General features: G+C 39.7%; 1 protein-coding gene across 23 annotated transcripts in view; it reads right to left on the reverse strand.

The window, feature by feature from the left end:
• Ehbp1 (EH domain binding protein 1) overlaps positions 1 to 26,726 on the reverse strand; it is a 287,180-nt gene that overhangs the window by 95,788 nt on the left and 164,666 nt on the right. The window contains exon 1 of one of the 23 annotated variants that reach the window (XM_063273265.1): positions 25,956 to 26,126. The exons of 21 other annotated variants lie outside the window; for them this stretch is intronic. The gene's annotated coding sequence lies outside the window, so the exon portion shown is untranslated. Of the gene's footprint in view, positions 1 to 11,996; positions 17,563 to 25,955; positions 26,127 to 26,726 lie in introns of those variants that run through there. One more of the 23 variants, XM_039092087.2, reaches the window with a different exon arrangement.

The raw sequence follows: 26,726 nt of genomic DNA on the forward strand, positions 1-26,726 counted from the left end.
TTTTTTTTAACAACACATCTAGTATCTTTGCTGGTTCTCAACACATAAAAACCAGCAACATTTCTGAACACTAAACCCCAAATCCTGCTACACATGTTTACAAGCATGACTCAGCAGTCATGACTCAGCATATGCTCTCTGCAGAAATCCTGGCTTCCCCATCTCCAGAGTGTCCACACAGGGCATCACTTCTGCCACACGTTCAACTGTGACAACACCACATTCTTCTTTCGAGACTCAATTTAACTGACACCTGTACAAAATCTCATCTTAATTTCCAATCAGTAGGCAGGAGCCCTTTTCAATGTTCTTTCAATTTTGTGTGTCTCCGACATGAGACACGGAAATTTTCTTGGATTACACTATATTCTCTAGAGCATGTTACAGTGCTCAAAGAATAATGCTGAGTATCAAAGTATCAAACAAACTCTACATACACCTCACAAGACCTGTGAGATAGCAATGGCTGATTCCAAAACACATTAAGGAAACTCAGGCTACACAGGTGGGAGTAGATGCATCTATACCTGCTGACAGGTGAGGTGACGATGCAGGTGACATGTGGTCCTCATGCTGCATTGTAGCAGCCTGGTAATATGATAACCTGATGTATGGAGTATCTCCATAGCAACTGAGACTGCTCTTAATATACATCTCACACTCAAAGGCAATGCGGCTCTAGGACCTCAGTAGACAATGTGCATTTCTTGAAACCAGCACTACGGAAACAAACCAACAACCCAAAGGCAACTATTCAAAACAAACTGGAGCTCAGGAGTTGCTAGAAAAGCCCATTAGACTTTGAGGTTTTGGACTAGAATGAGAATAAGAACTAATTGAGCCCTGTTCAGGAAGGTATCTACCATTACTGCTGAAGCTGAGGGGTGCTTTGGCCTTCGCATTAGCATTCTTGGAGACGGTCCTCAGTTATTGCAAATCCTGCTCGAGGAACATTGGCTAGATCAGGTTTAGCATTTGGTAAGTCGAGAATAGCAGCAATGGTGAGAACAAGAGCATCTGCATCTGTATTATTCCTGTATCTCTGTCCCATCCCTGTCCTCCCCCCTCCCTGGCTTTCCCAAGGTGACATCACATCATCCTCCATCTCCCTCCTCTCCCTTCCCATCCTCCCCTGCGTTCTAACAGTCCCCTCTGGCCTCATTAACTAGCAGAGTATGGCCTTGAACTCTTTATCCTCCCGCCTTATCGGAGTGCTAGAATTACAGGCAGCGGTTGGTTACAGCAGTGTGAGCATGCGAGAGATTGAGCCCAGAGAACCATGTGTGTGAGGCTCTAAGCCACAGCCCAGCACTTCTCTCTTGTCGTAAAAGTGATGAAGTCTTATAAGATTTATGCTCAGATTAAAATAATGCTGAGAACCCTCAGCTATGTTAACATTTTTTAAGAGCAGAAAAAATATTAGAAAAGGTTTTTAAGAACTATCCAACAATTACTCTTTAGCACAGCAGTGGCAGAGTGAGTCAAAGTCTTGGCATCATCATCATCACTATAAAGGTCGCCTCACAGAGTGAGCCGGCAGCACTGGACGTGAGGCAAACTCCGACAGCAGCCCTATGAGCACCACAGCCTCCAGAGTAACATGGGTGCAATGCAAAGAGAGGGGAGGGAAACCAGAGTTAGATTCTCTCACCGTCCGGCTTCACTGTGAAAAGGAAAGACACATCAGTGCTATGTACTGTAGTCACAGACCAGAAACTCAGTTTTGTGGAGAAACTCAACTTTCTCCTCAGAGAGAAAGGGTTAAACCTACTAGCCCATTCTTAATGAAGAAACAGTCAACTTTATCCAATATGTTTACCATTTCCAAGGGAAATACACTAGATAAAACTACACTATTATGTGTTGTTACAAGGCGACAGTACTTAGTGGAACAATAGCCCATGCTTGATGAACCACACACACCTGACAGCCTATGATAAACTCTAAATGAAAATCAGAAACAAACGCCCAGCATCTGGTGCTTACTGTGCTCATATACAATCAGGACCTTGAAAGCCTGTGCATGGGACATTACAGCACTGTAGACTCTGTAAGCCTCAATGGCCCACATCGAGAGGGCTCATTAATTATGACAATAGTAATAATTTATAGCACTTGACACTATGATACAAAAAATAGTTTCCTGTCCCTCTAAATGTTAAACTTGGTGCTAAGCAACTATGTACATTTTTCCCGATAAAAGGCTTTATACTTAGAGTATATGAAAAATTCTTAAAACACACTAAGGGAAATAAGGTCAACTAATATAATGATGGACAAAAACTGAAAGAGCACTTCCAACTTTTTACTTGAATATAAAATGAAGTCTAAGCATCTAGAAAATATGAACCTTGTCCAGTCCCATGAGAATTCAGAAAGCTGCACCTGTACTAACATATGCTTTCCCTAGGAGGGCTGACATTTTAATAGATATTCCCATTGAAGTGATACTAATAAGATGAAAACTATTAACTGACAAGGATGTGGAAGAAACAAGTTTTCATCCAGAGTTGATGAGAAACTCTGGTAAGATCTATTATTGTAAAATTTGAAGACATGGCCATCCTATGACCCAACCATTCCTGGGTTTATGACCTATAGACGTACATGCTTGCCAGGCAAAATGACACATGTGTATGGAAATGTTTACGGTAGCAATGTTCATAACTTTTCAAATATGAAACAACAGCAAACAATAAAAGTAGGCATCACCTGGAATATGAGAGAACAGACTTCAGACTATGTTGACTTGCATAGAAGACAACAGTGGTGACACTAATATTTTTAATCGCAATTTAACAGCTTTTGGAACATCTACATGAACCTTGATAGCAGTGAACAATGCACAGTCCAATAAAGTCACATGGCCACACTCAGTTGTTCAAGATGTACACAACAACTGAGGCCAGACAGCAGACTCCAGAAAGATGGGAAACAAAAATGTCACCCCCTTAACTAAATACTTGGCTGGGAAGATAAGCTATGTTAACAAAGATATATACTTATGTAAGCTTAAACTAGTTTACTGACATTTCAAATGAATATATTTTTAAATTACACAATTTTTATTTTCAAACATTAGTAAATATATTCATATAGATGAGTGTTTTGGGGAGTTCCGATGACTTTAATACCATTATTATGGTAAAATACATACAGTATAATACTTATCTTAGCCTTTTAGTAAGTATGTAAGTTCATGGTTATACGTTCATCAATGGCACTATTTATTCTCAGATGTCTTTTCATTTTGCAAAACTGAGACGCTCTATGCTTACTAAGGAACAGCTCCCCATTTACTGCTTTCCCACATGTTGGCAGCGTGTCCATGCGCACGTGTGCATGTGTGTGTGTGTGTGTGTGTGTATGTGTGTGTGTGTGTACATGTATATGTGTGCATGCCAGTGTGCGTGCGTGTGTGTATGCATGCGTGTGTACGTGCATGTGTGTGCGTGCGAGTGTGTGTGTGTATACACGCGCATGCGTGTGTGCATACCTCTGTATGTTGCCAGGATCAGACCTATGGCACTGAGCACTTGCCTCTACACTGAACCACACCCCAGCACTCTACTTTCAGTCCACGATATTGATTAGTGAGGTGCCTTACAGATGGATTCATGAATTTGTCTTCTTGTGGCTCTTTCATTTAGCATAATGGTTCTCAAAGTTAATTCATGCTCAAATAGTTATGAGAACCACCCCTGTTAAAACAGGAACAGCCCTGCACTGTATGTGCTGGGCATGCTTTGGTCCTCATGCATCTGCTGACAGACACCAGGCTACTTCAGTCTTACAGCTGTTGGGAACAAATGCTGCTCAAGCCTGTCTCCAGCTGACTGGGCAGTTTACATTCACGCCAGCAGCGGGCAGGACTGACACATTTTAAAACAGTGTAGCAGTTTCAGCGTGGACCGGCTGCTTTTCACACTGCAGCTTTGGTGTGCATTTCCTACTGATTAGTGACGTGAGCACCTCTTCCATACCTACTGGACATCTGGACATCACTGGAGAGAGCATATTCAAATCTGCTGTGGCACTATCAAATGAGATTTTAGTTCTGTAGTTTTACGAGTTCTTATACACTTGGGGTTAGTTCCTTATTAGAAATACTTCCTCCCGTTTCACCTGGTCTGTTTTGGTCCATAAAAATTTAAATTTTCTTGAAGTAAATTTTGTCTATTTTGGGTGTTGCTGTCTATGACTTTTGAGTGATATTCAGGAAAAATTGTTCCCAATGATCCAGAACTGTGGGGCTTCTGCCCTATATTTTCTTCTGAGAGTTCTGAGGCCTTCAGTTCTCATATTTAGGCTTTATCTACTAGGTACAGGAGGTCAGGTGACAGTCCACCTTCACTCTCTTATGTGTGACCTTCAGTTTTCCAAAAGTATTTGTAAAAGAGATGGCTTCTCTCTCCAAGACCACTGAACACTCTTGACGCCCTTGTGAGAAGGACTGATATTACCCTATGAAAAGTAATCACTTCTGGTTTACATGGCTTTACTTAAAAAAAAAGCTGACCATATTTTTGATTACTGAGACTACTACAGTAAGTTTGGAAGTTGTAAATTATACATTTGCTTTAAGCATTTGTTTTTAAAAAGATACTGCAGGTCCTCTGGAACCACATTTGACTATTAAGATGGTGTGTTTTCTATTTTTCAAAAAAAAAAAGTAACTGGAATTTTAATGATTACATTAGATCTGTAGATTCTAGTTACATCTTACGTATAGCAGTATAGTTTTCAAAGCACGAACATGGGATATCTTTGCAGTCTGCAACTTCTTAATTCATTTCAAAAGTGCTTTCTAGTTTTTAGTTGGGTCCAACTTCTTGGTTAATTTATTACTTCCTTTTTAGCTCCTTTTTTGGACATGGGTGTTAGGAAGCCCCATGGTGACCTTGGACTTGGGGTCAACAATAATCTTGAGTTTCTGACCCTCCTTGCCTCCACTTCTAAAATGCTAAAATTACAGGTCTGTGCTATTACACTCAGGTTTGTGAGGTGCTGGGGTCAAACCCAGAGCTCCAGCTAGGTGAACATCCTACCCGCTGAGACACCCACCATCCTAGTTCAGTTTATTTCTAAGCATTTAGCTCTTTTTGATGCTACTGTTCAGAGAATTACTGTCTTAATTTCTCGTTCTGCTTGTTTAATGTTGGTATTGAGAAACGCAAATGACTTTCTGTTGTTACCGTTGATGATTTTACTCAATTTATTGATTTTAAGTTTGTGGGTGTGTAATCTTTAGGGTTTGGTATATGTATAAGCTCATCAATTCAAACAGAGCTAATCTTACAACATCCTTTTTGATTTTGGCGATTTACATTTTCTTGTATAATTGCACTGGCCAGGATTTCAAGTTCTTAGTGAGAAGGACAAGTTCCAAGGGTGGCCATACTTGCCGTTCCTTGGCTACAGAAGAAAAGTCCTCTGTACCTGTGCAGTCTGATGCTACCCCGAGCTTTTCACCATGTGGCTGTCATTATCTCCCGGAAGGTTCCTTCGAACCCTAATCTGTTGAGTGCTCTCATGAAAGGGAACATGTCCTGTCAAATGCCACTCAGGCAATAGTTCAGATGGCCATCTTAATTTCTAAATGTATCGATGGAGCATATGACATTGACCCATTCCTTCTGCTGAGTCTCAGCAAACCCCTACTTGGGCACACAGTGCAGTCCTTTAAAATGTTGCACAGCTTGGCTCCATGGTATTTGTGCTGAAGATTCTTACATCACTTGAAAAAGAAAAGCAATACTGATCTACAGTTTTGATTTTGTGGTTGGTAGGGTAATGCTGACCTCAAAGGATGAGCTAGGGAGTGTACTCCCTCACAGTTTAGAAAATTTTGAGAAAAAAAAATGGTGCTATTTCTTGGGATGCTTAATAAAATGGCTGTGAAACTGCTTTAGTTGTTAGGAAGTGTGACCCCCTGCCCAACCCCCATGCCGCCCGTGGTCTCATTGTACTGCATGGACTGGCCTCAGAGTCAATGTTCATGGCCTCCATTTCAGAATGTTGGGGCCATAATAACAAGAGCATGAGCCACCACAATCAGCTTACTGGGAGACGGTTTATTACTGATTCAATTTCTTTTAATAAAGTTTGCTACAAATCTATTCACATGTTTTACTTCCACATGGTTTAGTGTGGGTAGCCATTGTTCCTAGACATTTGTCCAGCTAAGTTATGTGATTTGATGTATGACTGCTTACAGTGCTCTCTTAAAACTCTTTAAATGTCTATTAAATGGGCAGCAAAACCCACTTTTACTTCTGATTTTAGTAAATTGAGCCTTCTCTGCCCAACCCACATCCATATTTGATAGACCTGTGATAAAAAGTGAAGCAAGACAGAGAGAATAAAATGTCTGAAGGTTTCTATGGAGACAACAGCAATCTTTAAGAACAGGTTTTCAAGTAACTAAGTGTAAAGTTTTGCTCCTGCATATGTGGAAGAGGATGAAGACCTTTCTCCCCACTATAATCTGGCTCTGTAATGATGTGTGTAATAATCACACATCATTATTTCATAACAAAGTTAAAGTGTGCCCAGTCTGCTGATTTTTCTGACTGAAAAAGTCAACCTTAAGTTGGGTCTCTCTAAGGCGTTGGGCTCCTGTTTAGTTCACCTTTGTTCTACACTTCATTCTTTCTGGTTTGGGGATTGTTCTTCCTTTTCTACTCCCCTGAGGTACAAGTTAGCTGTGGTTTAAAAATCTTTGTTGTTAAACTATTTTGTGTGTGGGTGGTGGTGGTGGTGGTGGTGGTGGTGGTGGTGGTGGTGGTGGTGGTGGTGGTGTGTGTGCCGTGCGTGTGCTGTGCATGTGCTGTGCATGTTTACATATGTGTAGCTGTACAAACACTATGCGTGTGTGCTCACACACATGAAGGCCAGAGGTTAATTTCGAGTGCTGTCCTCACCTTATATACCGAGATAGGCTCTCTCACTTCAACCCAGAGTGCAAAGACTCAGCAGGTCTCTGCTCCTTCTAACCCCCACCACCACTTTTCCCTCTTGACTCTATGGACTCTCTTTAAACCCACAAAGTCCTCTCAGTGATACCAGTCTATACATAGGTGGAGGGTCAACTTTAAATTTAACTGTATTTTAGTCTTTTTGTTTATGAAGTATAGATTTCAGGTACAAATAAATATAACTTCTGTAATGAATTACCAACAGTTATCCTTCGGGAGATACACTAACTTGGTGCTGCACAAACTCACCTAGAATCACTTGTGCATCCCAAGCAGGCAGACTTGAAGAGACACACCACGAAAGCTGAAGACCTTGTAGCCTCACTAAGTGCCTGCTTTCTAAGAATCCTTACATAAATTGACAGACCCATGATAAAAAAGTGAAGCAAGACAGAGAGAATAAAACGTCTGAAGGTTTCTATGGAGACAACAGCAATCTTTAAGAACAGGTTTTCAAGTACCCAAGTGTACAGTTTTGCTCCTGCATATGTGGAAGAGGACGCAGACCTTTCTCCCCACTCTAATCTGGCTCTGTAACTTCACAAACCATTATTTAATGTAACTTTGTGCTTAACAGAGAGGATTAAAATGGCTTTAGCTGCATTTCCCATCTACACAAGCAACTCTTGAATTAAAAGCTTGGGCATTCTCTTTCTTGAACGGTCTTACTGCCCAAATTAGCTTATTTTCTTTGTTGTTATTAATAAAAGGATAAAATCTCTCACAAAATCAACCAAAGCAATATTTTCCAGTCGTATAATTTCCAGTCTCAAATTTTTTTGGGGGGGCATTCATTACACTGACCTAGGACGTCAGACACCATGTTCAAGCTCCCCATGAGCAGTCAACAAGTAAAAGCTTGTAAAGTAAACAGAAACCTGCGGTAGCAAGTCTCGCTTACTTATGCAGTGATTGTAAAGAGGAAGCTTTTCTCTGTCTTGGATAAACTATAAAAGTAGCTCAGAGTGACAAAACATTTTATTAATGCTTACTGTGAAATACTACGCAATTCAATGTCTTAATTAAATATTCCCCAACTCAAAAAAAAAAAAAAAACCCAAACCCTCACCAAATTGCATTTGCCACCAAATGACTAACATGTACACAACAGTTGGAAACTGTCAAAATATTTTACAGCTCAATTGTAATTACCAACCAAGCCTAAGCATGCCCTTGGGTGGGCGCTCACCACGTTTGAGGGCTGCAGAGCACCAAGCGGCAGCCACTTTATTGCAATTTCTAATTTATACCTTTGCGACGCCCAAATAACTCCAAAAGTTTTACTGTCCTCAGTAAGACACCCAGTAAAATATCAATACAATATAATAATTTATCATTTTCACCCATTCGGTAGCAAGGGCGGGCTGAGAAGATAATCTGGCTAATCTCTTATTATCCTGGAAAACACCTATTGACTACGCTCGGCCATGACTTGTCGATGCACGCGCCGACCGCTTGGTCATTTGTCCTTGGAAAATGCATCAAGTGATCTTAAGACATACATGTTTTATGTTGTCCTCATCCCAATAGATGAAGCCAAAAATCCAGGGGAAGGTGTGACTGGGTGGAGTGCCAATATGGAAGCACAGCTGGTGAGTCTCCAAAGGAGCGAATGCAGACGTCGTTTGCCATTTGAAGTAGGACAGCATCCAGCCACTCTTCCCTCCTCACCACAAAGTGTACAGATTGAGACACTGCAATTAGCCACACTTGGTATCTCTTCCCCACAGAAAAGAGGTGGTTTAATTACAGAGCCCCAGTGGAGCGCACCCCCGCTGGGGCTCATGTCAGCCATAGTATGTTTTAGCAGGTGAGGATAGAAAGACAAGTAGAATATACTACGCAATGTACAAACTCTTTCTCAGTTTGCCTGTGGATTAATAAAGAAAAGTTTTAAAAACTAAATAAAATTGTGTAGGACTCTTGGACACACCACAGACATGAAACTGACTGACTATTTACCGAGAACCAAAAGTGCTGGCAATTGGCATGTAGTCAACATGGCTACAGGTCGCTTCTCCACACTGCAGACTTTTTGCCTTGAATTATTTTCTACGTTCAATATTCAGACACAAAGTTAGTGAGAAATTAAATGTATTCTCCAGTACTATGTGTAGGGTGGAAATAGTATACTACTTTGTGTGCTAATACCATAAAAACTAGTAAAAACACCTTTTCAGAGATATGTGCTTACCTGTATGCAGAGTACACACAAACATATTACTGTATATTTAATCGTATCACAAATAGAAAACTTGAGAGTATAAAGATGAAATTAACAATTTAAATATTAAGTTAATACTAATGCTATAAAACCATTTTCTCAGTATAAAAAAATGAGCAGGAAGCAGAATAGAATAGCCATAGGTAGATTTTAAAGTTCTGGCTTCATAATCTAAAGGTCTACCTCTAAAGTGTGTGTTTTCTGTGGCTTAAACAGTTACTTCTGAGCTGACAGATCTACTTCATGAAAATACAGAAGTCAAACTTCAGAAAGCACTTGCTGACTCAGCAAATCAGGATGCTACTCTTCTGTGCCAGCTGTAAAGGTTTGTTGCTCTTCAACCAGTGACATCCACTTACTAGCTGTCAACCAGAGTCATAAACTACTCATAAGTATTTATTAGTATTTATTGTACTTTAAATCAAGCCAGAAAATTCTGTCTTCAAGTTCTCAAAGTCTAAAGACTACAAAGACTTTTTGAATAATATAGATGACAAGGCCTCCTTTAGCAAGGAATAAAATGGTAAGAGAGCTTTGTGGCCTACTCTGTTGCTAGCCCAACACCCAGATCCCTTGGCAAGCAGGTCTGGGCTGCTCTGTTCACTTTCTAACTCACCATACAGGAAAGACTGTAACAAAGCTATGTAACACATTTTTGACCAATGTAAAAGTTTCATGTAACTATGAAAGTCAATATGAATAAAAATCATGTTCAAGCTTTTGTTTACCATTTTTTAAAAAAATCAGTATGGTTTCAGTTTCTGTACTAACAAATATTCTAAAATACCACCACTTGTGACTTGCCTAGCGTGAAAGGAAAACACTGACGGTTGTCTGCGGTGGTTGGCGGGGAAGCTGATCTGTATGTACTTCTCCCACTCAAGGGGCTTTAACACCCAGGTGAGGTTAAGCAGCAAAGGAAAATAAATCCACAACTTTGAAATCCCTCCTTCACTGGGCATGGTCATCTTCTCCCCGACACAAGAGCCTCAGGCAGGGAGTGCAAAAGTATCCTGCTAGGCTGCATGTTAACTGCCAATAAACCTTCATTTAAAGGTAGTTCTAGACTAAAATATGTGAATAAAAGTTTGAATAGTATATTCTTTCTACTCCCAACTTTCTGAAACTGTCCTTGAGCACTACATACACTCTGAAAGCCACTGTCTGAGTAATATAATGGGGTAAACCTATTTCTCTAATAAAAATACCACAGTCCTTTGTTTATAAACAAATCATTCCTTATGCTGGTCAGTGGGTACCTGAGGTTGAGGCAGGCAGGAGGATCAATGCCAATGACTGGGATACAAGTAAGTTCAGGTCTAGACTGAGACTAAGCCACCCAGTCCGGGGGTGAAGACACTGGAGGTCTCAGTGACAGCCTTCTTTTTCTATTTGTCAAGTTGTATCACAGCATGTATACATTGTACGCAGCCATGTAGGGGCTAAGACTGCCACACGCATACATACCCGGTTCTACTGTAATTAACTCAGAATGAAGCAGACTTAGAAAGGCTTGGTTTGATTCCTGTACTCTCAATCTACAAAATTATCCTTTCGACAAATCTTCCTTGGTCAGTCAGCAAAGTGGCTGTGCAGACAACTTGCAGCACTCCTCGGGACGAACAGCAATGTAAATGTGAGGGAGTCACAGACACTAGTGGGCACAGTGTCTGCTCAAACAGGCCCCACCCACGCAGCATTACAAGCAGAACACCATGGCAGTAAGTACTTCACAGTGTTGTTTAAAGGATGAGGGGTCTCAACTGACCCCTGCATACACATGTAAGTAATGCCCCAACACCATGTTTAAGATGGGTGTGTGGCAGCCTGCACTTCCCCAGTGCAGCAATACAGAATGTTCTAAGAAAGAGCTGGGTCTGCAACTAAAACCAGAAATCTGGGCCAGAAGTAGGGAATGGGGATTTGTTCTAGATTTTTTCTTTTTGTTTGTTTCAGGAGCTTTTCTGTTCTTTAAAACCTATTGAGGTTTTAAACCAAGGAGGTTTTGGATATGTGGGCAAACCTACTAATATTTACTATAATTAAACAAACAAACACTGACTCACTTTCAAGTAATAATACACCTCACCTGCTATATAAGTAACTTATTTACCCATTTTCGAAAAGTAAACCATTCAACTTCTGAAAAGAAAATGGATTTTCCTTTCTGTTTCCAATCTGGTATGTATGACACATTTTGTTTCAAATAAATCAATACAGTCAGGCTAGCACATAATAACCGTCTCAACTGTTTGAACGGAGTTCTTTTAAAAATACTTTTTACATATATCCATTCATTTATTTATTTCCTTTGTGCACATGGGTGCACACATGCCAAGGCACAATGTGTTGGGATGGGCTTCCTCCCCCTGCCTACGCATGGGGCCTGAGATTGAATTCAGGTTTTCAGTCTTGGCAGGGAGTGGCTTACCTACTGAGCTACTTCACTTCCCTGGGTAGGAGATGTCTAAAGGTCTTTCAAGACACAAATAGATATTCTTACCCCCAAGTAACATATACAACTATAATTATTACATTACATATTATCTAGTATCTAACACATTAGAGGCTATAAAGCAGTAATTTCTTACAGGTGTGCTGTGGTATAGAATCTGAAACCATGGGTTTACATCTGTTCTATCACAGCCCACCTTGTCCTTACAAAGCTTCTCCCCCTTTGCCTCTTAATAACTTTAATAGTGTATAAAATTGTTTATTTGGTGAATAATTCTTAAACTACCCAGACTACATACACGTTAACATAGTACAAATGAGACAATGTTTAAAAGCATTACCTTAATATCAGCACTAACTCTTCAGAAAAGTCTTCAAAAGTACCAGGGAATCTCAAGTTCGAAGTGGTAGACCAGAGGTTTTCTCATTTTTGTTCAAAAGCAAAAATTTTATCACTGGCAACCAATTAGTTGGTTTTCAATAAATTAAATATTCAATAACTAATTGTGAATAATCAGTTAGTTAATCATTTTTTTCCAGTAAAAACAGCATTGTCTGAAGAAGGCATCCCCTGCGCACGCGGTTCCAGCACCCAGTGCTTTGGCTATGACAGCGTCACTTCCAGCTTCTTCCTTTGTCACACAGACTAGTGCAGACTTGAGATCAGCAGGGCGAGGTGCAGTGTGCCGGCCTGGTGCTGATTCTAGGCAGAGCATGAAGCGCACCCTGTGATCTTAGGGCATCAAGGACCCCAGATGGGACTCAGCAGCTTTAAAAACAGTGCTCTGGGCAGCTGACCACTATACCAGACCAGAGACCTTAATTCCAGTTGTGCGCCTAAGCTTTAAAAGGCTGTGTGACACTAACTTTATACCGTAAGTCAGTCAGTCTGTCTGTCTTTCTTTCTCTTTCTTTCTTTCTTTCTTTCTTTCTTTCTTTCTTTCTTTCTTTCTTTCTTTCTTTCTTTTTTCAATGAGGGGAAGGTGGTTCAGGAGGCACTGGAGATTGAACCGGGGCCTCATACATGCTAAGAAGGTGTGCTTTACCACTGAACTACAGCCCAGAGTATGTTTTGACATCTGTTAAATAATCAAGCAAACGAAGAATGGATTAAGATTCATTAATCATTTAAAATACATAGTGCAAATTTTAAACACAAGGAATGCACATTATCGAAAATCATTCTCAATTTATTTAAAGTCTTATACTCCCAGACAGCATCTGATAAAAGGCCTCTAGAATGCGTTTTAAGGATAGAAGCTAAATGCAGCCAAAGAACAAAGTTTAAAAATTCTTAAGACAAAAGAAAGAACCAAAAAAAATAAAAAAAAAACCAAAAAAAACCCCAAAAACAAAAAAAACCCAAACCAAACCAAACCAAAATCCAACAACAGAACAAAACAAACAAACAAACAAACCCTCTGGGCTAGAGAGATGGGTCAACAGTTAGGAGCATTGTTCTTCCAAAGGACACCGGTTCGATTCCCAGCATCCACATAGCAGCTCACAAGCTGTCTGTACCTCTGGTTCTAGGGTTTCCAGCAGCTGCTTCTAACTACCATGGACAGCAGATGGACACCTGGTACAGCTGTACATGTGTCAAAATATTCACACATAAAATGTTTAAAAACTTACAGTAAAACTGGACAGAACTCCTCAGCTGTTCTAATTTTAACACAGCTGCCACAAATAGCAATGTAATGTTGTGAGGGTGTTTTTATCTTTTTAAAAAGTTCTTTTACTGTATGTGAATGGGTGTTTTGCATACATGTATGCCTGTGCATGATTTGTGCATGTGGGGCTGCAGAGGCCAGAAGAAGGGAAGAGAGCTGCTGGAACTGCAATTGCAGATGGCTGTAAGTAGCTACGTAGGTGAGAGGATGAGCGGCCAATGCTCTTACGCACTGAACCATCTTTCAGGACCACCCACATCCCATCATGCCTTTTCTTTGAAACTAGTGTCTCTTGTATTCTAGGCACACTTCAAATTCACTATATAGTTAAACTCCTGACCCTCCTGCCTCTACCTCCTAAGTGCTGGGGTTACAGGCCTGTGCTATCACACCTGCTTTATGCAAAGCCCAGGATGAGCCCAGGGCTTCATGCATGCTACAAACTGAGTAGCTCAATCTACCAACTGAGCCACATCTCCTCCAGCTCCCAGTTTTTCACTTAACAAAAAGTTACTCACTGAGCACTCCTGAATGTGACACTCGGCAATATAACGGTAGGCAAGCCAAGTACCTTTCTCATGGGGTTTATAATACTTGCCACTAAAATGGTTATTTTAAAATTATGACATGATGATTTAAAAACATTAAAAATTTCCTGCAATGAAATTTGCATGCCAGGCTTATTCAACAGGTTTCCAAAGCTACTAAAAAGTTTTTGAACTGCACTTATCCATTCATGCATGTCTAGAGGGGCGTGCACGGTCATGCACAGTGTGTGCGTATGTGGAGAACAGCTTTATGGAATTGCTTCTTTCCTTTCACTGTGCTGCTCTTGGGGACATTGATTTGGATTACCTGGTGGCACATTTACCTGCTAGATCATCTTGCCTGTCCAACTACTCTGAAAATAGGGTTCCTTAAAGCCAAATTCATGAGACCAAATTTTAAGTAAATTAATTAGTTTAAAAATTGTACGCTACAAACTTTGTGAATTGAGTCACAGGTACAAATGATATCTGAGTCATTTTGGCATAGGTCTATAATATTCAATTACTTTTGTCTTGCTGCTTATAATTTCATCCTATTTAAAATAAATATGCTGCTACCTTTAAATTTCTGTTTGAAAATATGTTGATTATCAGTATCACTTGGGTAAAGTATAAATGCACAAGACTTTACGGGCTTACCCTGAGGCACTTGACTCAGTAGGAATGGGGCCTATTCCAGGTAAGAGTAAGCAAGCATGTGGGTCAATTTTTCTTTCTTTCTCTTTATATATCTTATTTATTCCTGGGTCTGAGAATCCTTCATAAGCTAAGCAAATGTTTTCTCCTGAGCTAGCTGTCTAGCCCCCAGTTCAGTTTTGGTCATTAGGAGCTCTAGGTTCTTGTTGTTGGTACTTTGTATGTATATGCACACTGTGTGCAGATCCATGTGCACATATCTGTGTGTGCATGTGGAAGTCAGAGGACAACCTCAGAAATCTCAACTGACATACATGGGACTCACCAAGTATACAAGGCTGGTAGGCAAGCAATCTCAGGGATCCACAGGTCTCTACCTCACCAACACTGGGAACTGACATGCAGGTTACCAAGACTGCCCCCCTCCCTCCATGGATGTTCTAAGGGTCAAATCCAGGTTCTTAACAACTGAGTCATTTCTCTTGCCCTGTATTTCCAATTTATGATCCCAAGCATATTTAACCTCTAGTAACCACCAAATAACACCACTGCCACAGCTCTTGGTTACCACCAAATAACACCACTGCCACAGCTCTTGGTTACCACCAAAACAGACTGGGGAAAATGCTGCATGCCTTGGTTGAGGCACCTAGAGACATCAGGCAGGATGCCTCCTCCTGGCTAGCAAGTTTGACAATACCAGAGGCACTATGCAGACAGTTAGAGGAAAAAACATCAACAGTCTTACTCAGCAGTGGACAACCTGCTATGCAAGGTGTCCTGTTGGTCCAATAACGGCACGATTACATTCGAAGCCCACTCCATAGGGGGAGAATTCATGCGTGATACTGAAAACCAGGCCACAAGCTAATTATTGAGGAGGTCACAGGCCCTAAGAAGGAGGCTATTTGATAAATGAACATGGAGTGTCCACAGATCACTGCTGGTCTCAGTGTTGGGTAAGGAAGCTAGCTGCATTCTGTGGTGGTCTACAGTTACTGCAGAGGGGGCATGGGTAGAGAATAAGAGACTGGTGGGTGCTCAGTCCTAAATGACACATCTGCACAACCCCTCTAAAATCTTAACTGATCGTATCTGGAAGAGAGAGGAGATAGAATGGAGGTAGAGAGGAGTATGCTGGGAAGCTCTGTCTGTGGAGAGGACATGGCTGTTCTAGTCAAATTCAAAGTCTGTACAAGACCTACACAAGACTGGGGGTGTCAATATTCCACCCTGACAGGGCACACAGTTCAGGAGGCCTCACACTTCCTTAAACTTAAAGGAACTTAAAGACTGCTAGGTGGAAGGGACTCGAGAGACCACACTCTCCCCAAGGAGCAACTGCAGTCAATGGAATAAATGGTCATTGCTGAAGCAGGGAATGACACTTTCTTCAGTGGTGTGGCCACTAGCATATTACCCACGCTCTAGTAAGTAACCCTTCACCCATGCTAATGTAAGCAACCCTAACTTCACTCAAAAGGCAACAAACAAACAAACAAACAAACAAACAAAGGCATTTTTAAAAAGCCAAGAAAGGAGGGAGAGAGGGAGAGAGGAAGAGAGGGAGAGGGATAGGCTAGTTGGGAAGACAAAGGGAATAAGGAGGAGTAAGGTGGGAACAAGGTATAGGGAAGTGATATCAAAACACTTTACAAACATGTATAAACTTGCCAAAAGGGGGGAAATTAATAAACAGAAATGCCATAGGACCATCTTAGTAATTCTGAAAAAGCAATGTGAAATCCAATATCCATTTTCCTTAAAGTTTATTAGCAAATGATAAAAGAATGAGAGTTTTCAACCTGATTAAATTACATTATTAGAAAGCCTTAACATTATACTTATCATGAACTCTGGTCTTTTCCACTAAGACAGGAAGCGGGCTATTGCCACCTATATGGTATCAAACAGAAGGCTCTAAGCAGTGCTAGAAAGTGAAGGACTGAAACAAAACTTGCTCATAATGAAAGATGCAAAATGTTATTTATCTGTAGTCTTGATGATTTATCTATAAAAATCTTCTAGAATTCACAGAAATGTTACTAGAACTATTAAGTGTTATCAAGTTGTAGGACAAAATCTCAACATAAAAATCTCAATATCTGGATTGGGGAGGAGCCTTAAATAGAGGCTGGCATAAAATGCATAAGATGTTGGGTTTTAATCCAGAACATGGAAAAAATAAAATCAATGCACACCTATGTAACACCAACAACTGAAAGTTTCACTTTTTAATTACTTCTTACCTGGGAGGATGGAATATATATATACTTTCCCATTCTTCCTCCTCACTACAAACTTAGAGCTCTAGAAGACATAATGTGAGGAGAGCATGGAAGAGGAAATAGGGAAACTACCAGACACTCAGGACTCAGGAGTAAGACAAGTCCCTAGGAATGCTAGTGTACAGAAAATTTAAAATCTCAACTAACAGTGAGTTCTCTAGGTATAGAAACACAAAAAAGGTAGTCTGGGCAAATCATGGAACTTGAGCAGGCTAGCCAAACCATCCATCACTGTGCCTTGTACTTAAGTGTTTAACATTTTATCCTAAAATGTTCATATATATTAGTTCTAGAATCAATTTCTCAATAGACAAACCAATACATCATGAAGTTGCTAGAAATAAGTAGTGTATTACTTGTGTGAAGGAGGGAAAGAAATAAGACTGGTGATAGAATGCTGGCCTACAGATGTAATCCCAGCCCTGGGGAGCCCGACGGAGGAGGACTGAGGCTGAGATGAGACAGAGCTACAATGGTGAACCCTTGTTTCTAAAGACAACAAATGAAATTCACATGCAAAATTCTCATCTGTGCTGACCAGAACGGGCAGCACACTTTCCAAGGCTGAAAGAACTTGGGGTTGTATACCCAGTGAGAGTATCCCTCAACAACAAAAGGGAATCAAGGGAATCTCAGAAGAAAGAAACAAAGTTTATCTCAGCAGATTTACTAAAGAAACAAACAACCAAAGGAACCTACCTTTCTAGGTAACTGAGAGTGATCTTGGACTCTCCATTCTCCTGCTTCCACCTCCTAAACACCAGGATGGCGGACATTCACCATTGCATCAACTTATCAATGTTAGTAAACTGAATAGAGCAACCTTTTCATTCTTTAGTTTCCTCATTATTTTTCTCCCATAAAGTCTCTAAATAACTTTTAGTTATTAATAGCTGAAGCATAACATTATTGCTTTGTTTTAGGTGCTTCTACATGCATCCTGCTTCCTTTTTACAGCTCAAAGATTACTCATTACCACAAAGTACAATAGCTCACTTGGGGGATTCACATGATGAAACCTGAGCACACCGGTGCCAAGCCGTCAGTAATGCCATGATGCATAAGACAGAAACCACGGATTAGATCTGGTTTTAAATTAGATCATCTGAAAATTGAATCTATGACAAATTAATATTCTTTTGAAAGGAACTAATTTCGTTTTTTACATGCAATTAAGCAAAATATAATGAGGAAGGTGATTTTTTTTTCTATAATAGGTGCTTTACATTTTACACATAATAACCAGAAAGTAATCATGATCTCACTATACATACTCTTATTTTGGAGACATCACTGGTTATTACTTTTTATTCAGAACCATATAAAAAGGTTTTGGAACAAGCATCCCTTGTTTAGTCAAGTATCCAAGTATTCACCCCTTCAAGTATTCAAGTACTTAGCGATGAGTAAAACCAAACCTTTATAAGCCTTTGTAATGGTGGTTTATCTAATGGTGGTTTTCTTTCTTTTTTTTAAATATTTATTTACTTTATTTACATGACTACACTGTAGCTGTCTTCAGACACACCAGAAGAAGGCACCAGATCCATTACAGATGGTTGTGAGCTACCATGCGGTTGCTGGGAATTGAACTCAGGACCTCTGGAAGAGCAGTCAGAGCTCTTAACCACTGAGCCATCTCTCCAGCCCTTGGTGGTTCTTTCTTATAGTACACAGCACCCATAGTTTTTGAGAGCATATGTATATATTTTAAAACTATAACTTTGTGATATAAAAGGAAATTAGTTCAATAATCAGTTTACCTAAAGAACAATGCCTTAAAACCTGAAGATGATTTTTTTTTATATTTCACAAAGTAGCCTTTTCTTTATCTTTTCTCCTTCTACCCTAACTTGGATACTTCCTGAAGCAACAATGTGTCAGCAAAGTTAGACTGGGCTACCCATGTTGCCTTTTCACCTGTGGGAATCTATGGCTTTCTCCAATCTCACACTATTCAGGCAGGGATCTTCCTGAATTCAATAAACAGGGGAGCCCATGGAGAAGAACTTTTAAAACAAGAGATTTAAATGTACCATAACCCACACGACTAACACACCCCTCCTATTAACAAACCGTCCTACTTCCCTTCTCTTCACATCCTGCATAAAACACACTATTACTATGGCTGGGGAACGTCAGAACTGAATGTCGGAACAGCTACAATGACCCAGGCTCTTGGTGATGTGTTACTGCTCTTTTCTTGCTAAATTAAGCATTGATTTTTATGCCATGCATCATCATTAACTCAGAGGATCTGTTGCTGACTTCCTCCACAGGATGGCATCCCTAATTCTTTTAAATCTAAGAATCTGTCAAAAAATAAAAATAAAACAACACCCCCAAACCTAGATTACTGTAGTCCACTAAAAAAGAAAGTTCCCAATTCCAATAAAGAGCAAAACAGCCAGTTTGGGATTTACACAGATCTGATTATGAAGTGCTTATGCCCCGGCCCTTTTCTCTACACTAAACATAGCTTAAATCTATAATTTATTGCCACCCATATATTTCTGACACAAACTAGAAGACATTAACAGGAAGATTAAAGTAAGTATAAAGATTTATGAGGTGAAGATAATTATTTTTTTAAGTGCCCATAACTCACTACAACTTAAATAAGGAAACATTTACTTACACATACTTATGTCCAGATTACAAATGATGCCTGCTGACTTACGATTGGTACACTCTATTAGTTTCACACGGCCAAGGCAAGCCTTCTATTTCTATGGCTTAATGGGAGGGAATCTTTCTCTAAGGCCTGGTGCTCTTGGACTTACACGTGTTTCCCAGTGCAAAGCAAAGGCAAGGACAGGATCTCAGGGAAAACACTTAGCTGTGGGTAGATCTGCCTGGTCTAACACTACCTGCCTCGGTCGGATTGTGCAAATGAACTAGTACAAAGGTGGATTTCTCAAGACATTTTAAAGTATAGAGTAAAACACAAGGACAAATATAAATCAACTGCTACTCTTTCCTTAGAATATTTTATTATAACTTCTCAAATACAGATGGACAAAATTCTAGGTAATATTTAGTGACCACTGATGGTCACTATCCAAATTATACAACTTTAAAGTTTGATCCACTTTAGGGAAAGGAAAGATCCAGTATCAGATGTGGCAGCTTGCTCATCTTTGCATTGGTCCTAACAGCAGCAGCCTGGCACCACACCTGCTCCTACTTACTAACAGGCATGGAGTACGGAAGCTGGCCATCTACAATTTGCTAGGGTGACTTCTAAGTCAAATGAATTACAGGCTGTTGCAACCTTTAGGACAAAGGGAGTGATAAGAATAAGCGTTGGACCTACCTGTTCTATGTATGTGAATCCCACGAGGACAGAAGCTAACACAAGTTGTTATTGTGACATGGGCACAGAAAATGAAATGAAACTGGATCTGCAAATGAGAGAGACTCTTCCAGGTTCCTCTCCATAATTATTTAGAACTTTTGAACCATGCTAATATAGCACCTAAAACTATTCTATGAGAATCGCTTATACAGGAAACCAGAACGTTAACTGCTGCTAACACCAATAAAACAGAGAGGCGAAAGAAAGATCAAGTCTAGTATCTAGAAAGGCTGGCTTCCTCTGAAAAGTCGGGTGTAATGTCAAAACAATAGCAGAGTCTGTGGGTATACCAGGTGGAGGTCTGCTGCTAGGTTACATGAAAGCAAGAACACTTCCTTCAGTGTAACATAGGGGGAAAGTAGAACTACAAATTATGTTGGCCTTCTTCAACACACACACACACACACACACACACACACACACACACACACACACACACACACACACACGCACACTCAGTAACCTTTTGAGACAATGCGTTTAATGCCGACACTGTTACTACAGCTCCCAGGAGCCTTTGTGGGAGCTACCAGGCAGTAGTTATCTCAGCCTTCTTCATAGGGCTCTGCTCTTGCTCACTGAGTTTTACTGGCTTTTTAGTTCTCCCAACATGAGCAGTTATTTCCTACTTCAAGGCTTCCATACATAGCACTGAAACCTTATCCAACACCGGTCTACTGCCACGTCCTTCCCATCTTCTAGTGGACCCACGACACTCTTTTATTCACTGCCTGGTATTTTCCTCCAATGTACTAGATAGGTTGTTTTGTTTTGTGTATTTGTGGATTCACTTTGTGGTATCCTTAGGAACCTGGAAATGCTGACTTTCATTTAATGTAACACCTGGCATAATGTGGGTACTCCATGACTTAGTTATAGTAGAAACTTCAGAGTACTAAATTTACTCTTAAACATCTTTAAGCATATGGCTCAATATTTAAAACATTTTGAACAAGTAAACTCAATAATCCAGTTAATTTCAAACAAACAATTCTTGAACCATTCTTGGTTCTTATTCTCTCCTTTTGTCCTTTCAAATTATTCTTTAGCCGTGTTTATTAATAACAGTTATTCTTTCCTTCCATCTGTAACACATTGTGCTTTGACACAGGGTTCCACACATCTCAGCGAGACCTTAAACTTTGATCTGTCTCTGTCTCCTGAGTATTGGGGTCACAAGCACACACCCAGAGTCCCAGTTCATGCAGTGCTGGAGATCAAACTCAGAGCTTCAAACATGTGACTCAGGCACCTTAGGAACTGAGCAAAATGCCCAGCCCGTCTTCACTGAGCTGCTCCACAGTTTCCTGTGGTTTTTGACCTGAAATACTACTCACGTCTCCTATCTATACCCCATCTGCAGTGTCTTCAGTCTTTTTTTATAGTCTGTCTTTAAAGTTCTCATTCAGATGAAATATGATCACTTTTTTTTTAATCTATCGAAAAGACAAAAAAGATGGGCAAGGCTGAATCTGAAAATGAACCGAGAGCCACAGCTCCAGGGGCACAGCTCTCATAAATTCTCTGTTGGCCTCAGGTGACTACTCACTCGCACCATCAGGGTGAACAGCTGAAGTGGAGGGCAGACACAGAAAGGAGGAGGGAGACTCAGCCGAGCTGGGAGACTCAGCCGAGCTGAGAGACTCAGCCGAGCTGTTCTCAAAGTGTTAGCTGTAACTGAGGGGTACTTGGGGGCCCTCTCTGCCTCTATGCTGGTGATGACAGAATTTACACTCAGTAGCACTCAACTTACTGTGTGGCTCTATGAATTTACAAATCTATACACCTACCTGTATAACCTCTACTAAAGAAGGCCAAAGAAGGACCTCCTCTCAATAATTCAAGTTGTGAGTACACAGAGCACACACTGCTTTCCAAACTGAATGGAAGAGACAAATCTGGTATTTGCCTCTAAGTTAGATGAGGTGAGTCTTTTGTTTGTTGCTCCCTTGGGAAATTTTACTATAAATAATGCAAGTTGGGCATTAAAAACACCTGTAATCCCAACACCCCAGAGGTCAAGTTCTAAGTCAATCTGAACTATATAGAGTAAGACTCTGTCTCTGAAAAAATAAAGACACAAACAAACCCCAAAGTCTTAAAAAGCAAATGTAGAAAACAAAAAGAAAATCCCAGCTGAAAGGAATCAGGAACAGCTAAAGACACACATGCTAATGATTCTGCACTGTAGTAGTGGAAATGCTAGAAAAATGGGCTCAGAACGTTTATTAAAATTATTCCATTTCTCCACTAACCTCTAAGAATTTGGAAATTATTTACAGTATATATAAGCAATCAGCCTGAGTTTGAAAAGCAGTTTAAGTATGAAAATGGTCCCTAACCATGGAATTTTATACTTAAATATATCTATATTTACTGTAAAGTAATGCTACACCTCTACTTGTGAAAGTCAAATATGTTTAAAATTTATATTCTGAAAGAATGATTATTCATATATATTTCAGTTTGGTCTCATTCTCATTAAGGACATTTCTAGAGAGCTGTATCTCGCTTTAATTTTCAAAATAAAAACCTTAAAGGATGGAAAGATTCCTGTTGAGATCTAATGAAATGATCTGGCTACAAGCAGGTTTGCAAAGAAAATGCCCACACATCATTAATGCTAATAGCATTAATAGAGTCAACACGCAGTGTATGTACTATTAATCCTCAGATTACAACTCCTAATCCATGCATTGGAGTTCTATGTTCTACAGCAGCTTGGCCGTCTCTACAGAAGATGGATAAGAATACCTATTACTAGTGGAACTATGTCCCAACCTCTTGTTTAAAGCTGTGACTATAGACAGTAATTTTACAATATCCAGTCATTCCATTAGCTCAAATTGTACTGTGTTTTCCAAGTTTATGCATGTCAGGCTGTGCTTCAAGCCTTGCAAGTTAGGACTTATTTAAAAACAAAACAAAACAGGACTAACAAGAATTGAACTTAAATGTGAAACACTAGTCCTTTGCAGAAATAACAAGAGCGCAACTTATTGTAAATATTTTCCTTATCAATACATCATATAGTGAAACTTAAAATTTTTTTGTTGAACTTACAATTCATATTCTGTTATAATTTATTCTTGACCAACAGGTTACTTAGAATGTAAATATTTCAAATAGGTTTGTTTCACTGTTGTTAGTAATTTCAAGTCTACTTGTGCTATCAGTAAATTTCAGGATTAATTTTGAACACATGCCTAACAGTCCAAGGCGGGATTCCTGTCAACTCTGTTGCAGAACACAGCATCTAAGAAGGTCAGAACTACAGAATACAGCCCCTTAGGAGGTGAGAACTACAGAATACAGCGTCTTAGGAGGTGAGAACTACAGAATACAGCTCCTTAGGAGGTGAGAACTACAGAATACAGCGTCTTAGGAGGTGAGAACTACAGAATACAGCCCCTTAGGAGGGGAGAACTACTAACTGTATTACTCAGGCCTGCAGCTTCCTTTATTGTGGAATTTAAGGGGTTGGAGTCCTGGCTCAAAGGGGAAGAGTTGGTGCTGTAGGAGACCTGAGGACGGTGCCCTGCACCCTTGCAGGTGCACCCATGCACCCTGCACCCTGCACCTCCAGGGGCACCTGAGCTCTGGCTCCCTCAGGCATGCACACCCACAGACACATACCCACCCACAGAAACACAATGAAAAATAAAATAATGTAAAAAGCAATCTTCCTGATGAACTGTTTATCATGAAAAGTGACTCTTCATTCCTAATAATGCATTTAATTTTAAAACATATTGTATTTTATTACATTAATATGGCTCTCCAGACTAGTTTTCTTATTGTCTTCATTAAAAGAAACAAGAAACAAAAGACCTCTTTCTATAGTGTTTTAACTTTTCGTATACTCTTGTTTTAAATGTATGTTAGAAATTTAAAAATAATTTTATCAGTATTTTTTAGTGTAATGGTCAATCCATTTATATATATAATGAATTCCTTGCTGAGTTTAAAATGCTATATTTCATCTTTTCTCCAATAATTTCATCTGTTCTGTCATTCTGTCCTTTCAGGGTGCTCTTTGTTATACTTTTAAAAAGAACTATGCTCCAGTCTGTCTTCTATGTAAGTTATATATTAAGCTCCTATCCTCTTAATGCTGCCCTCAAACTAACAACACATCTAACTAACTAACTAACTAACTAACTAACTAACTAACTAACTAACATCCAACTAGCAATTGCTATTGTTATCTAACGTCTTAGTAACACATGGCCCTTAGACTATGAGTATTGTTTAATGTTGTTAATGTTCACTTAGATTTTCCACCTTTGTCACTGAGTGATCGTCCTCCCTTGGACTTCTAATATACTCATTCTGAATATTTTCCTTCTGTTTAAATTATGATTTAAAATTGCCTTTAGCGGGGAATCTATCTATGATGACAAATTATCTGGAAAAAACCCGGCCACCCGTATTTAGAGATGATTTCCCTGGACATACAGTTGTACACAGCATATGGAAAATGGCCTCCGAACTGTCTCTTCAGTCCTGTGGATGCTGCTCACAGCGAGCATTGCTCCTTTCAGGTCATGCTGCCTTCCCTGCCTTTGACTGGAAGGTTTTACCAATCAAGCTGCTTCTGAATTGCTTTTATTCTGACTGACATTTAATGTTCTTGAATCAAGAGCCCACCACCTCTTGTCGGCTCAGAGGAGCTATGTGTCCCTTAATACCATTTTCACTCTGCTCTCTCAGGGTGTTTTCAATTGGAGGCCGGAAAATGGCTCAGTGCCGTGAAAGCCTCATGACCCGAGCTCAGTGTCCAGAACCCATGTAAAGACACTGAGACTTGACCACACACTCATGCACACACCGCACACACACGCACACACACACACAGGCACACACAGGCACACACACTCATACACACACACAAACACACACAGGCACACACTCATGCATGCACACACACACACAGGCACACAAAGGCACACACACACACACAGGCACATACACACACACACACACGCACAGGCACACACACCAAGGATTTCTCCATAAAACATCCCCCTGCTTCAAAAGTCCTCAACATTTTTCCAATCCTGTTTTGTCATTCTTTCCAAGTATGACTCCTGCTCTCCAATTTCCTTCTAGAACGTTTTAGAGCAAACCCCAGAATCCTATCATTTCTAGAGTAAATTATGTACTTCTCAAAGTCTTTTATTTTTGTCAAACTATATGTTTGTTAAATGAAGTCTACTCGACTCTCCTGGAGGAATTGTCACATTCTAATTATGTATTTCTCCACTCACCAAAATTTCTTGTAAACTGGCAGTTAATTGTCCCAATCAGCAGCTTGGCTAAAACCTAGTTAACTCCTTGATAAGAATACTGCACGACCTGTTATGAGAGGTCAGAAGAAAGAAATAACCGCTTCTCCAACTTTTACTGATTTTCAGACTGAGGAAGTTGGTTGCCAACTGGCATGCTAACACATTGGAATGTTTTAAATTTTCAGGTTTAACAGACATGCTAATTAGTGTTAGAGACCTTATTTCATCAGGAATTATGAAGCAGTAAGTTTTCTAACAAAGTAATTTTTTTCTGTATTTTGCAGTCAGAATTCTCATACGGGAAAAAATAACTCCCTTGCAAACTACTTAATTCTCTTGAAATAGAGCTAACAAAAGAAAGTCAGGATAAATAGCTTATTCTTTCCCTTTATTTATTAATATGGTAAGTGAGCTAAGGTCCTATTAACCACTAAGGCAGTTTTTATACTACCATTAATTCATGAATTTTAATATTTTTGATATTATAAACCCTTTCAGATACTTACTTTTAGTTTTGTAAATATGCTTCCTTGTCTTTAAAAATTAATGTTACAAAAAGTTTTCTTTATAGTAATTGCATGCACTTGAAAGTCTTGAACTTGGTCTTCAATTCTCAATATACTCAGGCCTTTCTCCAGGATAACCATATAAATTCTGTTTCTGGGGTCAATTGTTTTCCTAACCTGTCGTCATACGTATAATGCCTACAAAAAGAATTAACATCCTGATTCCACCTTGATCTTTTAAAATTTTTGTTCTAAAATTTCAGTATCAATTTCCACCTCAAATTCTAAGGAAAAGTTTTCAAGTTTGGCTTCTACATCCTTGATATCTGTAATATAAAGGTAGGATGTCTGTCATGTGAGGGAACGTAGGGCCCCACACGTGCTCAGCAGCTGGCCTACCACAAGTAGGGGTATTGCCTCTCCTGCTACATTATCAGCTGTCTACAATTTTAAGGCTGTTTCTTTACATCTATGAATTCCTCTCTATCCTTAAATTGTTATATTATTTTTACAAACTAAGAACAAACCTTCAGAAAAGTTACTATATAACAAAGACCCTTTTATTCTTTAGATTCCACCAAAATTAATATTTTAACTTAGATCATTACTTCTTGTGATGACTGCCTCTTTCATTTATTAACGCTCTAGTCAATCGAATCTCCCTAAAATAATTGATTTCTGATTTTTGGATTTTTTCTGTTCTGTAACATTTGTTTCATATGTTCCCACTATGTAGCTAACAAGAAATGGCCAAGTGAATGGAATGCTACT

The sequence above is a fragment of the Rattus norvegicus genome, chromosome 14, assembly GCF_036323735.1.
Source record: "Rattus norvegicus strain BN/NHsdMcwi chromosome 14, GRCr8, whole genome shotgun sequence".
Classification (NCBI taxonomy): Eukaryota; Metazoa; Chordata; class Mammalia; order Rodentia; family Muridae; genus Rattus; species Rattus norvegicus.